Here is a 5,189-nt window from a genome sequence, read left to right as displayed (position 1 = left end):
GAAGGATGTGGGGGAATTGCTCCATTTCCCAGAGACTAAGCTAATCAAGGAGCGTGAAAGCATTCCTGCTTCCTCAGCCACAACGCTGAGCAAGTTCCTAGCCTGTCATTTTGGACACATCTGTGTGTCAATGGAGACCCATAAAAACTCAGCAGGTTTTACGATCCTGATGGCTTCTCGGCCTTTTCTATTCCATAGCTGTGTGATGCATGGGTACCCTGACACCCTGGGTCTGGGCTGAGCCTATTGCCAAGCCCAGCTTTGATTACAAGCTGGCATTTGGGGGCAGGGAACCACATCTTCTTGTTTGATCATGCTTTGTTGGGAGCTTCATAAGAAAAACTATTTTCCAGGCTGTCAGGAAGTGACACCAACTGAGGAAGAGAATGACCCTGGTATGGTTGGGCAACCCCGCCACGTTCAGGAATTGTCTCTGGTGTTGACAGAGGGGGCAGGCTGGACGGTGGATCTTTACCGAGCCAGGAACTTCCTTGATAAGGGAGAGAAGCATCTTAAATTTCTCCACCTTTATTTGGGAGGGCCTGAGGGAGAGACATGGTGAAGCAATGGCCACGGGGGTTCTGTTTCACCCTGCCCGGAAGGAACTGAGGGCTAACCTTGCCTGCCTGGGGCCGGGGACTGCACCTCAGCATCAGAGGCTTAGAAAGGAAAATAGCGTCAATTTGATTTTGCGGTGGGGCTGCCGTGATTGGAGAACTCCTGAGATTGTTTGTTTCTCTGAGTCATTAGATAAACGGAATTCCTCCCAAGACCTGGCTGGGCAGCTGAAGAAGTCCTATCCCTTCTGGTCCTGGTTCTAGCCAAAGGGTCAGTTCTCTGGCAGTGTCCACAGCAAGGGCCATATAGATGGCTGCTAAAGTAGCCAACACTGACCTTCCGTGTGGCTGGTGCTCCCCGACCCCCAGCTTCCACTTGCAGTATCTGGAAGTGTACAGGGCTTTCTCCTGCTGTCTCTGGGAGTTGAACCTCCTTTCTTGCCCTAAAGTCCTTCATTCCTCACTTTGGGGAGGGGGGTTCTGGTCACCTGACACCTCTAAGGACCCAGGCAGCTTCAATGCAGCCCCTAGAGAATGGGAACCTGAAGATAACTTTGGGGATAGATAAGACCCTGAGGCAGAACACCAGACCCAAATCCTACTCTGGAGTCATCAGTCAGCCAGTCAGCCCAGCCTTCTCCCAACCCTGAGAGGCCCTAGGTCTGTGTCAGTCAAGCGGACCTTCTTGGTGCTACCCCTTGATCACCCCGCCATCGCCATCGTGCTGTTCTCTCATGCTGGCCTGGAGGGCCAGGTTGCTCACTCTCTCAGGACCACCCTTTATACGGCCTCAGGGGAGAGAAGGGAATACTCCCTTACTGGCTCCCGAGGGCCAGGCCACAGCCAGACCACTGGGGCACAGACAGTAGTTCTGGCCCTTTGGACAGAGATAGAACCGAAGCGCAGGTTTCATCCTACACGACGGGGTCGGCGCATTTGAAGAACTCTTTCCTCAGTAATTAGTCATACCCAGGGGCTAGGAGGATTACTCTGACAATGGAGTGCCAGGCAAGCATAAGGACATGATGTTTGGATCCTCTGAACCCTCCCTTTTAAAAAAAAAGCCCGACGAAGGGAATACCAGCACTGGGGAGTCAGGGACAGGGGATCCCTGGAGCTTGCTGGCCACCAAGCCCAGTAGAATCAATGGCTCCACACCTGTAAGACAGCACCTGTCTCAGAATCATTGAAGAAGCTATTTAACAACACCCTGTGGCCTCCACGTGCAAATTCCCACACATGAGCGCACGCACATACACATACACATACACATACACATACACATACACATACACATACACATACACATACACATACACATACACATACACATACACATACACACAAGTATACGGGGAGGGGGGGATCATATCTATTGACATGTATATTCATAGAAAAGTACTTCGTCTGGATGTGCACCCAGAATACTAGAAGGAGACTCTAAGAGATGCCTGAATACCCAGGCTCACGGAAGCACGACTCAGCCAAACCAAAATTCGCTGGTACTTGCACAAGACATCCTGTGTCCACACACCAGGATGCTACCCAGCACATACCTGTAATCCTAGCACACTGAGCCTGAGGCAGAAAGATAACAAGTTTGGGGTCAGTCAGGACCACGTAGAAAGACACCTTGTCTCAAAAGTAGGGGGCAGAGAAATGTGGCATGTGAGATAAGTCAGACATAAAAATATGATAAATTTCTGGGCTGAGCCTGATACAACACACCTTTAATCCCAGTACTCAGGAACAGAGGCAGGTAGATGTCTAGGAATTTGAGGGCAGACCTGTTCCACACAGCCATAGCTATATGGTAAGACCTTTCTTGGATTTAAAAAAAAAAAAGCGAGAAAGAAAAAGAAGAAAAGAAAAGAAAAATTCTACAGGATTCCACTCATAGAAGATCCCTAGAGCCGTCGGATTCACAGAAACGGAAAGCAGAGTGAGATACCTGTTATAGGGAGGGCGTAGCGTCAGCGTTGAACATAGACAGAGTTTCAGTCTAGGAAGATGGAATATTCTGGAAGTGGATGATGAGGCTGGCTTAACACGTGTGACTCAGGAGCTACGCATTGAAAATGACTGTGGTGATTAGTGTTTATGGTCAACTGGGCAATCATGTGGGAAGAGAGTCTCAGTGAGAAAATGTCTACGTTGGCTTGAGCTATGAGTATGTCTGTGAGACGACCAGCCTTAAAGTGAGCAGCACCCTTCCCTGGGTTTGTGGCCTGGTGTGTAAGACTGAGAAAGAAAGCTGGGTGGTAGGCATGTGTGCATTCCTTCTCTCTCTCTCTTGACAGAGGATGTGATATGACTAGCTGACTCATGTTCCTGCTCCTTGACTTCTCCTCGATGATGGCTTGGAAACTTTCTCCCCAACGTTAAAACGAACTCTTCGTCCTAAGTTGCTTTTTGTAAAGGCGTTTTTATCACAGCAACAGAAACGAACTTGGGACACTAAGGCAGCAGATCTTAGGTGATGTATATTTTACTGATTTTTTAAAAATGGAAGGGGGGTTGGGGATTTAGCTCAGTGGTAGAGCGCTTGCCTAGCAAGCACAAGGCCCTGGGTTCGGTCCCCAGCTCCGGAAAAAAAAAAAAAAAAGAAAAAAAATGGAAGGGAACGTCACAGCCACTGTTATTTCTCTGGGTTGAGAACTGTATGTATGCTTTCCCAAGCCTTGCCGACCCTTATGGTGACTCCATTCTTTTGGCTGCTTGGCTGAGCCCCCACCCTCCTCACCCAAAAGTGCTGCCCCTGGGATATCTGACAGTGAGGCTGAGATCACCCCAAACCCTAGCTCCAAGAGCAGCCAGATCAGGGACACTTACATTTTGGGGTGAGCAGAGCCACTCCAACACCCAGCTCTGAAAGCACACAGGCTTGCTTCCACACCTTGCTCTCTGACCATTGAGCAGGTAAACGAACCACAGGTGTCCCGTGTGTGCAGCTCTGAATCACTGCCCCAAGCCAGGTCAGGGTCCCAGCAGGCCAGCCAAGCACTCCTGGCCCACAGGTGCTGGACTCTGCCCTCCTGCACCCAAGTGAGTCCCTGTCAGCCAGTCAACCCTTCAGTCAGAGTTCACACAGAGCAAGCCTGACCCACCATGCTTAACTAGACCTGGTGTGCTCATACACCTAGAGCATACAAGAGCGGCAGCGGAGTCCACCCAAAAGCACCAGGCATGTAAAGAAGACAGGCCCAGCAGCTGGCAGCAGCCCTGAGAGGGGGCACCACACGAGGGGCAGTGCAGATTCACCCACACAGTCCTCAGAATTATAAAACCACAAAGAGGAAGGTGAGGAGGAAAAACACCAAAATGACGGAAGAGCTGAGTTCTGAAGTCAGACCACGGCCTGAGGCCTAAGCAACCCCCACCAGCATGGCTACCTCCATGCAGCTAGCTAGAGTAGTCTACAGCTGCACAATCAGGAGGGGTCTCATCCTCAGGAAAGCTGTGTCTCCTCCCCAGGCCACCTGAGAGGCACAGATATGGGGCCTCCCTGCGGTTTGAGCAGCAATTATTTCCTGAGAACTCAGGATACAGAGATCTGTCTAGATTATTTATGGCTTCCAGGAGCCTAGCTAACACGTATCTGTTCGAGCCTTTTGTCAAGGTTTTTTTTTTTTTTAATTAGGATATACACATCTCAGTAGGGAGAGTGTTTACCAGGCAAATGTGAGGACACGAGTTTGATTCCCAGCACCCATGTAAAAAGCATGGTGGTGCTCTCCTTTAATCTTGGTGCCAGGGGGTGCAGATGGAAGGATCCCTGGGGTTCACTGGCCGGCCAGTGTGGATGAATTGCAAACCCCAGGTTCAGTGAAAGACTGTCTAAAATTGTAAGGTGAAAATTTATGGAGGAATGACATTTTACAATGGCACACGCGCGCACACACACAACACACACACACACGCACACAGAGACAGGTTTTAGGTGTTCTGTTAAGTATGAACTATATTGGGGTTGGGGATTTAGCTCAGTGGTAGAGCGCTTGCCTAGAAAGCGCAAGGCCCTGCGTTCGGTCCTCAGCTCCGAAAAAAGAAAGAAAAAAAAATATGAACTATATTATATACTTTGGGAATACACTGTGATTCCTTGCATTGCCATCTGATGAAGTTCCTGAGTCCGGTGGTACCCAATTTATCAGTTCTCTGTCTTACGCCCAGTGTTCAAGCAGCCTTGGCCTAAGACTCAGTCTATTTTAGGTCAGGCAGACTCGGCCCATGTTTCTCCCAGGATGGTTTGTCCTGGTTCCGCCTGTAAGACGATGATGTACTTGAGTGAGGGGGTTGTGTAACATGAAGTCTGAGGCAGGGTTGTTACTGTCCACTTCCACCTCCAGCTTGCCACCTTGCCACTGTTTTTTCAACAAGGGGCTCAGTGGTGAGTAGAATGGCCAAAGGGTGACAGTGTGTGTCCGGGCTCCTTACTCACTCCATCTGTGTTCATCCCATCTTGACCAGGAAAGGTTTGGAAACAGTATCCTCTAGCTTAGCTCAAGGCCGCTCAGACTGTCCTAGGACCCACAGACCCATGCACACTTCAGAATGACCATGTCACTGTCTAGAAAGAAATCTGCTGACCAGTCTCAGGGGAAATGACATCCCAACCACCCCAAGTGGTCT

Source organism: Rattus norvegicus, chromosome 1 (genome assembly GCF_036323735.1).
Source record: "Rattus norvegicus strain BN/NHsdMcwi chromosome 1, GRCr8, whole genome shotgun sequence".
NCBI classification, from domain to species: Eukaryota; Metazoa; Chordata; class Mammalia; order Rodentia; family Muridae; genus Rattus; species Rattus norvegicus.
The sequence above is the reverse complement of the archived record's forward strand: the minus strand, read 5'-3'. Positions refer to the sequence as shown.